This window comes from Siphateles boraxobius, unplaced genomic scaffold (genome assembly GCF_051911475.1).
Source record: "Siphateles boraxobius isolate OS27281-9 unplaced genomic scaffold, OSU_SipBor_1 13, whole genome shotgun sequence".
Taxonomy (NCBI): domain Eukaryota; kingdom Metazoa; phylum Chordata; class Actinopteri; order Cypriniformes; family Leuciscidae; genus Siphateles; species Siphateles boraxobius.
Window position 1 is genome coordinate 26,424,465 of NW_027508733.1, and position 10,812 is coordinate 26,435,276.

Genomic DNA, 10,812 nt, shown 5'->3' on the forward strand with positions numbered 1-10,812 from the left:
AAAATGTTCAAAATGATGAAAAAACAATTAAAAACAATATATTTTAATCTTTTTAAAGAAAAGGTATAATAAAAGCCATAGTCAGAGGTGAGATCAGTGTGTTTTTTATTTTAAAAGAGGTCTTTCACATTTACATTTGAAGTTGTACTTTTCACAATCACATATAAAAGTTCATTAAAACAATGTGTATCGTTAAAGCACATACATTTTAAAAGCATGAGTTGCAAACATGTTCTAGAATTAAAATGATATCACGCAAATAGTTTTATTTTCTAAAATACGTTCGAAGAAAAGTTGTACTTTTACAATTAACTAGTGTTTAAAGGTATTAAAAACGTTGTATAATGTTAAAAAAGTTTACAAAACTCCGTTTTGCTGAAAGAAGAAGAACAAAGACATTATAAAAGGTTAATTGGGATTATACATCCCAATTAACATAACAATGAGCGCACATGCACGAGCACAACGCCCCACCCAGTCTCCTCCCTTAATTAAATACATTTAAATATGGTAATGAGTCAACTTTGGCAAAAGAAGGGAGTAAGAAAATGGCTAAAACAAGCGGCAAGAAGCGAAACTTTACAGAAAGTGAATCGGAGGTGCTACTATCGGAGGTAGAAACGAGAAAAAAATATTTGGAACTTTGTCCTCCGGAATTAATAACAAAAGGATAAAATATGAGTGGGAGAGTTTGGTGATGCCGTCAATGCGTGGGATCTGAAAGTCGCACTGTAAATGACCTTAAAAAGAAATGGTCTGATATAAAGGTGGACGTTAAATGGAGAACTGCTGCGCACCTACAAAGTGTGGGCAGAACAGGCAATGGTAAAGGGGTCGATGAACGTACACCCTTTGAGCAGAGATTTGCCTCAATTATGGGTGACACTTTACTCTCTAGAGTAGTGTCTGCTGCTGTGGGAGACTCGGATTTACTACAGGACTGCCACGAAGGTAACCGATATTATCTGCACATTTATTGAATGGAAATGTTTCAGATTCACATATGCAAATTCTTCTTCAGATGCCGCCTTTATAGCAATGTGTTGTGCAGTCGATCGCTCCGATTACATTAAGAAAACCGGCTATCGCTGCAAATTGCATTTTAATGTTTGGCTGGTCAACTGCATCATATGGGAACCTTATATACCTGGTAGACATGCGGATGATCCCGACCCATACCGCTGGCATTGCGCGGCTCAAAGACGACTGGCTTATTCCTGAGCGGTCTGCCAGTTCCCTTTGGAAAGAAGCAGTTGCCAGGAAACCAAGTGTTGTCAGCACCTGCAAGGGAACGGGTATTGCGTGGCTCCTCGCTGTCTCTCTCTCTAGATTCGGACCCAACTCAGCACAGAGCTCCAAGAGGATAGCCCTTGGAAATCTGAAACGGCTGATAAGCTAGTCATCATCCTGGGCCAGAAAATCATTGTGGTCCCTAAAAACTCATTCTCTTCGGATTCTGCCATTAGCAATGTCCTCTAATAAGGCCAAAGCTGCCATTGCCATAGACTAAGGGTTGTATCAATTTGCATATGCTTTTATATGTTCTTACTTAATTGCATAATTGATAGAATATTCCCATAAGGCTCGTGTGACAATATATGTAAATTATTTTATAAATTGCAAATTAATAACAATGCTTCCCACAGGTGGTAGTGCGATAGACTTGTAGAACAATTCATTGTGTAATGTTTGCAACTTAACTTCATTGCCTGTAAGAGTCGCCAGCGGACCAGAACTATGAGAAATGTACGTACGCCAGACATGAAATTGGCGTGGAGGAACGCACATTCTCACGTTAATTTCACTGTTAGTACATCCGACCGTGAGCGTGAAAGCTGGCGTAAGCAAAGTTTTTGTGCGTACGCAAGATTGATACATGAGGCCCCAGGTGTGGAGTTGTGTATGCGTGGGAACTCTTTGTTCTATCTCCCACGCTCCAGGTGCGGAGGTGTGTCGTGGAAGGAGTCAGCGTGTGGTCCACCGTACCACTCCCGTTCAGCCATTTCTGGTTACCCTTCAGGAGTGTGTGAACATTGCCAAATAGAGGAGTCAGTCGAGCATGTAATTCTTCACTGTCAAAAATTATCTCGAGAGCGAGAAGTATTAAGGGAGGAAAGTAGAAAGTTTGAACAGGAAGAGTTAAGTTTAAAAAATGTTTTTATATTGAATTAGGGAAGTTATTCTGGTATTTGAGAGAAACTGGATTGATAAATAGAATTTAGGGGCAGGAAATATTATTAGTATTATTACTATTATTATTTTTATTAATTTGTTTCTTTAAGGGAAGGAAAGCTCTGGGCCACACTCCAACATAGTAGGTGGCGGTAATGCACCATAATGCTGGTTGCCACCCGCCATTAAACGTAACAAAGAAGAAGAAGAAGAAGAAGAAGCCACATTTCTGGTCGGAGTGCGGAAGTGATCGCAAGTGTTTCACAGCGTTTCTCACAAAACCTTTTATAATGTCTTTGTTCTTCTTCTTTCAGCAAAACGGAGTTTTGTAAAAACGTAAGACCTCTTTTAACATTATACAACGTTTTTAATACCTTTAAACACTAGTTAATTGTAAAAGTACAGCTTTTCTTCAAACGTATTTTAGAAAATAAAATTTTTTGCGTGATATCATTTTAATTCTAGAACATGTTTGCAACTCATGCTTTTAAAATGTATGTGCTTTAACGATACACATTGTTTTAATGTATTCTTATTTGTGATTGTGAAAAGTACAACTTCAAATGTAAATGTGAAAGACACTGATCTTACCTCTGACTATGGCTTTTATTATACCTTTTCTTTAAAAAGATTAAAATATATTGTTTTTAATTGTTTTTTCATCATTTTGAACATTTTTTACATTGAGCCCTAGTGATCGTCGGTGATTTTCCACGCTTAATCTGTTCAGACCAAATGGGGAGGAAGGGGAGGAGTTAGCGTGGGAAGAAATTCCAAGCACAGGTGTACAGGCCGGAAGTGGGAGGGAGGGGAGGGCTGAGTATCTCGGGGATTTCCCACGGTCACGTGACCAATCCGGAAGGGGCGTGGTCTAGCGTGGGAGATTCCCACGGCGTCATAAACGGAGAGGGGCGGGGCTTTATGGGGGGCAATAAAACTGTCAGTTTGACGAAAACCGCCCTCTATACTCTCTCTAATAACACTTAGGCGCCGTCCACACTACTGCGTTTTCGTTTAAAAACGGAGACCTTTTGCTACGTTTGCACCTCCCGTCCACACTAAAACGGGAAAAACGAAGACCCAAAACGGAGAAGTTTAGAAACGCTGCAGCTCCGTTTTTCGTTTTGAATCTCCGGAGGGCGTTTTAGTGTAGACGGGACAAAACGGAGGAGTTTAGAAACGATGACGTAGAAGGTCACGCTCGGCTCTATGATTGGGTGTCATCACCCATGACGTATCCTTCCCTGATTCGTCAGGCACCCATCACATGTCCCGTCAACGGAAGAAAACAAACAAAAACATCCTGGACTACGTAGCTGATGTTAGTGAGTGCAACATGGATAACGAATTACAAGCGTTACTGACTTTGATGTCTTTGTTAGCAGCTGTTGTGCAAGCAAATTCTGCATTTTACAATGCTATAACTGCCTACATGCGCCGGAGGCAAACTATTATTCGAGCGATCTATGACAATTCCCGTGTGCAGCGGCCGTCCATGAAAAGAAATCTCTGGTCTTCGACATTTTCTAATCTTTGCAGAGGTAGCTAACGTTACTTGCTTCCTCATCAAATCTGAGGAATAGTCCATCCGTTTCCTGTTTACACCGGCACGCGCATGCTCAGTGTTGGAGAATGGTCACGTGATCCGAGTTTTCAGTCGTTTTAATGTGGACGGAGATCAATTCTAATACGCAGCTAAAACGCTGGTGTGGACGGAGATCGTTTTCGTTTTAATTCTCCGTTTTTAAACGAAAACGCAGTAGTGTGGACGGGGCCTTAATTTCAACATTTATTCTCTCGTAATTCAGATATATGCAAAGCATGCTGGGAATTAACATGCACCGCCCAGTTTCAGTTAATGCAACACAAATCATTCATGTAATCCAACACAAATGGATTAAGTAAATTTAAATTGTACATATATTTAAGCAGATCGGACACAATCAAATTAAGTTTGGACAAAATGTATAGCAATTGTGTTGCTTAAGCTAATTTTAATCAAGCAATTTGAACAAGCAGCAAAAATCATTTTTTTTCAGTGTTATAGCTCCTCATAAAACAAATGAAACTGCTTGTTAATGCTTAACTGGTCTGTGGTTATTCCATGTGACTTCTACATTTCTGCTATATAAATAGTTTCATTCTTCTGTCTCAATTGCTGTGAAAGCAACTTGCTAGCCTTTTCGCCATACTCAAATTCTTGCTGTTAGATCTCAGATAACCTCTCCTCTGCCTTCATGGTTAAGGTATCTAGTTCTGACTGTAATACTCCTCTCTCCTTATATAAGGCAGCAGTGGCGGATCTAGAATGATCTTGATCTATATCTTTATCCTTGAGATTATCAGATTGACCCACTCCATTATTTTTTCTATCATGCCCGCACTGTATGATATGATTTTGTCTTCAACATCTCCCAGAAGTTACAGTGAGTCAAACCCGGTGCGCGGTTTGTTTCAAGAAAGTAATATATCTGATTAGATAGAATTCAACAAACTTCTAATTAGCCAGTAATCTAGAGTTAAATCTCTACACACCCTGTGATGGTATGTTGTTCTGAAAGCAGAGAGTGATAACTACAGGACTCTATGACTATACCTGTGTATTCACATAATCTAAATAATGGTGAAATTCTCTTGTCTGTAAAGATGATGTCAATCCTTGAGTAGATCTGATGAGCTGCAGAAAAATGCCTTGATGTTGGGTTCTTATATGTCCATGCATCAAACATACTGCAAGTTAGCAGAAGCTCATTGAAATATCGATCTGATTTAGTGCTGTTATATTCTCGCCATTTGCACTGCATTTTATCATGGTTTGTTGTTGCATTAAGCGCAACAACAAAAGGTGTAGATAAAAACAGTCTTTATTAAATCCACACAGAAAACAAAAACACCATGGATGCTTCTCAATATCCCACCTCGTCTCCTCGCTCCTCCGTCCCTCATCCTATTACTATCACCCCATGATAATATAACAGAACATGCATTTCAATTGTATAACAGAATGAGACACTAAAAAAGGAACATTGTTTGCTAAAGGACAAATGAGTCGGTCAGTATGTTGCTGTCTTGACAATTCTGTACCACAAGTGTTCTTTCTTCATGTTGTGTTTACTAGTATTAAATCTATTTTGTTTTCTTTATGTGTTATTTAATAATTATGTTCAAATTAGAACTGCATTTCATTCACCAAGTCGGACTCACATCAGTCAATTTGTTTTTCTTAAAGATGAAACATGGGGCTCAAAGTTGAGATCTTCTATACAAGTTGTTACAGATACACACTCCACAAAATTAGTAGATTGTGTCTTCATCTGCACAACAGTCAGACCTTTTTATTATTCACAAAAAGTAAAATCCAACAAGAAATTTCAGTAGGAACAAATGTATGATGCATTCTGCACACCTGGAATGCCTGTACATTGTTTTATTTTTTGTTTGTTTAGTTCCTCCCCGACAGTAACATAGTGTCGGCCCAGATCCGGCCCTCATCCGGCCCTAAACGTGGATTTCCCACAGCTCAGATCTTTGTTGATCCTGAAACAACATTCCAGTCGAACCAGAACCACACCTCACACAAACCATAAACTAGACCTCAAATCAGTGGACAATTAGTGGTTGATAAAGATGGTGTTCAATCCCCTAACTTTAACCCAAGCTGAAATCTAACAGTAGCTCTAAACACAACCCTAAAATTTGATTGGTTGATAAGGATGTTTTTCCAGGACCAACAAGGATGTTGATTCAGGAAACTTCCTGCTTGGCGAAATCATGTTAACCTCTATGTACATATTTTTCTGGGAAAGATGAAAATGTGCTCCTTGCCATCTTGAATATCAAACATACCATATTTGAGTCATGTTTTCAAGAAGATAAAAGACGAATATAAATTCAAGGTACGATCTTCAACTAAGAATCCAAACTGTTTAAGCTGTTATGACTTTTCTGAGAATATACTACTATAATGAAGTCATTCTTCTTTGTTTTAAGCATAGATATAACAAAATACAGTGTAGGTTATGCTCAGAACTAAAGATATAGAAATACAGTGAACAGGAAGGAGTCATTTAGTGTTTTTCTCACTGTTGTGTTGTGTGGCGCCCTCTACTGGATAAACACCTGAACCAAATCTTTGAAATACTGTATACAGTGATGCTGTATTTGGATACTTAAAGGGATAGTTCACCCAAAAATGAAAATTCTGTCAGTATTTACTCACCCTCATGTTGTTAAATTAATTTTACGATCTCTTTTGAACTTTTTGAAGAGTCACAGTGGTTGTTGCGTAGCTGTCAAGGGAGGGACAGAAATCACTCAGATTTCATCGAACGACAGTGAGCACAACTGGAGCTACATGTGCAAAACTCTAACTAAAGTCTGCACAGCAGCAGTTCATGTGGACCAAACTCTAGTTCGTTTTTCATTGCTTGAACACAGTTTTCAAAACTCTACACACTTATCCCATGACTTTTACCACAACCTGCACAACACTGTAGATTTACAGCACTTTGTTCAAATGCTAACACACTGCTGTCAAAACTGTGAGCCACACATTCAAAACAGAATAGATTTCAGCCTTGTGCCTTTCAAACACTGCTGACTGCAATTTCAGCTGAAAGGATAAACAGGTCTTGTTTGTTATTTGTTCGAATTACAATATGTACTTTTAGTTTCTACCTTTTTTTTCTCATTACTGTAATTCCGTAAATTAGTACAGACTATTGAAGCAAACTGCTAATTTTCATTTACCTTTAAAGAATTGTTATGTTCTAAAAATTTATATAAATCATGTGAAAGAATGTCACTCTTTTCTTTAAAGAAAATATATCTTTGTATGAAGTCACTGAAATTGTTCAAACTGTAAAGATGAAAAGTTTGTATTTTCTATAATTGGTGTTTGATGCTAGTGTTTTTCCTCTCAGTGTGTTCTGAGTGACAGTGTGTGTTATCTCAGTGAGGGTTGTGTAGTGTTTGGCTGCACTGAGCCTGTTTTGAGCATGTGTTAAGAGTTGTGTTGCTTGGAATGAGTTTTGCAGGTGATGTGAACTGTTTAGCTCAGGTGACTGTTGGTAGTGCAGACTGTAGTTAGAGTTTTGCACATGTAGCTCCAGTTGTGCTCACTATCGTTTAGCAATCGAAAAAAAATGTAATTATAAAAATAAAATAAAAAATAAAACAACTCAAACACACCTATACAGAATGCTGCATTAAACAATTTTGTAAGGGAAACAAATAAAAATCAACGCCGTAGTGGATTCTAAGTGATCAAGGGCACGTTTCAAATCAGCCTAGGCAAAGGTTCCGCCAGTAGTGGGCACTCATGCAACGTAAGCAATGACATACATCCGAGTGAACGAGACAGAGGGAAGTTAGCGAGCATGGCAATTTTTCTCACAGCTGATTTCACAAAGATTTCATAGTTCTATCTCCTAGCTGAAAAACTGTGCTAATGATCAAATCCAGGTGATTTGAACAAAATACTGAGGAGGAATTTTACTTTCTGAACCTAGACTTGACACCTCTGCCCTCATCGACTGAGGTGCCCCTCTTCCCCACCACCACCGCTCCGCTCAAAGCATTTCGCTGATTCGGCCAATCCACTCCAGGTTTTCCCTCTCACTCCGCAGCATCACTCACAGTATATTTGTCTGCGCGGCGCTCTCTTGAAACTGATGACCCTTTCACACTGGCAGTTTAGTTCGGAACTGGGCACGGTTCGCATGAAAAATCGCTAATGTGAACATGTGGACCCGGGTGCGCACTGGGGTATCGAACCCGAGACTACCTCCCAGCTAACACAAATACGTAACTGTTACTTAACTGCAACGTAATCTGGTGACCAAACTTTCGTCGTGGCGACGTAATTAGTTACGTCGTGGCAACCGGAAAAGTGAAATTCCCAGATACGTTGCTACAACGTAACTTTGTGACGTTACCAGTTAGTAAGCACGACGTTGTGACGAGAGGCTTGTTCGACTTGAACCGGCGCTGCGCAGACCGATCGGTTGATGACATCAAAGTACCCGAGAGCGATTCAAAAGCATAAGGAGCCGTCTGCTCTCTAATCGCTCTCGCGGTACTTTGATGTCATCAACCGATCGGTCTGTGCAGCGCCGGTGTCCTGACATTCCATCCTACCCGTCAGATTGTCCTACCAAGGCTTACTGCGCATGCGCACATCAATTTTGCGTCATTTTTGTCACGCTGAACAACACGCCCATAATATTTTACTACTTGCGTGAGAACTTCTTCATCTGAGGTAAGTTTTTCTCTATTTATGTTAATTTTTATTATACAAAGATATATAGCAGTAATGAGAACTGTTTACGGGCACATTCATACAAAGCCAGCTAGCACCATTGATCATATTAGCATTTTTCATGAAAACATAAGGCTAGATATGGGCGGGGCATATGATTTGATTGTTTGGTGTAAAATATAAACACACACAATTATGTCAAAATGTCCGTTTTGTCGAGTGTCCTCATAAGATCAGTCTTAAATTAATTAAATAAAGTATCAAATGATCGTAAAGAGTGTGAGGCGTGTGAGATCGCATCTCTCTCAGCAGCGGCAGGTCTTAAAGTGACAGCTGTTTTCATTCATAAAAATTCTGCGGAACTGGAGGTAACCTTTTTAGAACTGTTTCATCTTTTTTTTTTTTTTTATGCTATTCGATTCTAAACAGTACAAATGTCTCGACGACATCTAGGAATTTTTTAAAACTGAGATGTGATGAGCAAACAGCCCAGTGGCAATTACGGACCCTGAAGCACGACCTGCAGATGGATTCCAGCAGTTGTGGAGTATTGGTATTGAATGTATGTGTTCATATATTTTCAAGAGTGGCTTCAGGTCTGGATATGTTATAATGAATTTAATTAAGTCATCTGTCAATTAATGTTTCAGTTTGCTGAACAATACCTGCTGACAGGAACGATCAGCAATGTTCAGACTATGCCTGAAGCGGTCAGCTCAGCACGCATGAAAGTAGCCTGCACACTTCTTGGATGTCGAGGTGAGTGCTGTTTTAATTCTGTAATACCGTAGTAGTGTATGTATTGTAATGTACAGTGTGTCATGTAGTACACCTCTGTAGATGCTATCTTCACTCTATAATTTTCTTCTCTATCCCCTCTGTATATTTGGATATTCTTACTTGATTAAATACATTTTTCAGAGTAGAAAATAACTTGAAGGATGCAAAAAGTAATGCAAGAATGATTTGATTTAATGTAATTTCAGAACAGGTCTGAGAATTTTTTTCATGGCGTTTATGTTGACATTTAGTACACTATGATATGATTGTCCAATGAATTCATATTAATCTTTTTTTAATGTTAACAAATGTATAGGTAATGCAGAGGAGTACTGTGTGCTTTGCAGCATGCTGGAAGACGACCCCAACGAAAGCATGATTGAAATGGTACAACTTATAATGCACACACCCAAAAAGCAATAGTTTAACTTTATGTGCCATGTTTTTTTGTAGAATTTTGTTATTTAAATGAAAAGGTAATTTTTCTTTTCATGTTTTCAGATTCTATATTGTTTTAAATGTACTAATTTACATATATATTCATCTCTTTTATTTTCAGGTACAGTGTGAGAGCTGCAATAGATGGGCACATTTTAAATGTTGCAACTTCAGTAGCCTAAATGTGTTTATGTGCAAAAAGTGTGTAGTATAGTTTGAGTGTATGTCCCTTTATCATTTGCATTGATAACAGTCTGCAGCACAGTGTGGTCTTAGTTCATATTTATATTAATAACTTATTGTTTTACTTGTTTTGTATTGTGCCTCTGTGTTGCATGATTTTGAATTTTGAAATGAATTTGATTAATAATCTCCTTTCTGTATATATTCTATCTGCTTGATTATAAATTATCTCAATAACTAATCTTATTTCAATTTACATTATTATCTGGTTTAGAGTAAATTTGTAACATCTGTCCAGGGACTATACAGATTAAAAACTTAGACTGTCAAATCAATCATCCTATCTGTTTATTTTTCCAGGACAATCTGATGAGGTATTTTGCGCTGTAAAATCATCCTACCCGTTTATTTCATACTGGTAGGACAATCTGATGAGGTATTTTGCACTGTAAAATCATCCTACCCGTTTATTTCATACTGGTAAGACAATCTGATGAGGTATTTTGCACTGTAAAATCATCCTACCCGTTTATTTCATACTGGTAGGACAATCTGATGAGGTATTTTGCACTGTAAAATCATCCTACCCGTTTATTTCATACTGGTAGGACAATCTGATGAGGTATTTTGCACTGTAAAATCATCCTACCCGTTTATTTCATACTGGTAAGACAATCTGATGAGGTATTTTGCACTGTAAAATCATCCTACCCGTTTATTTCATACTGGTAGGACAATCTGATGAGGTATTTTGCACTGTAAAATCATCCTACCCATTTATTTCATATTGGTAAGACAATCTGATGAGGTATTTTGCACTGTAAAATCATCCTACCCGTTTATTTCATACTGGTAGGACAATCTGATGAGGTATTTTGCACTGTAAAATCATCCTTCCCGTTTATTTCATACTGGTAGGACAATCTGATGAGGTATTTTGCACTGTAAAATCATCCTACCCATTTATTTCATACTGGTAA

General features: G+C 38.3%; 1 protein-coding gene and 2 long non-coding RNA genes across 3 annotated transcripts in view; all 3 read left to right on the forward strand.

Annotated features, from left to right (window-relative positions):
* Positions 1–10,812, forward strand: part of LOC143736164 (CD276 antigen homolog) — a 686,062-nt gene that overhangs the window by 520,182 nt on the left and 155,068 nt on the right. The gene's annotated exons all lie outside the window — the stretch shown is intronic.
* LOC143736182 (uncharacterized) overlaps positions 1–10,812 on the forward strand; it is a 100,090-nt gene that overhangs the window by 40,277 nt on the left and 49,001 nt on the right. The gene's annotated exons all lie outside the window — the stretch shown is intronic.
* On the forward strand, positions 8,821–10,018 carry LOC143736175 (uncharacterized). The gene is made up of 4 exons (XR_013203371.1): positions 8,821–8,993; positions 9,082–9,190; positions 9,528–9,598; positions 9,771–10,018. It is a non-coding gene; the product is annotated as an uncharacterized LOC143736175 (long non-coding RNA).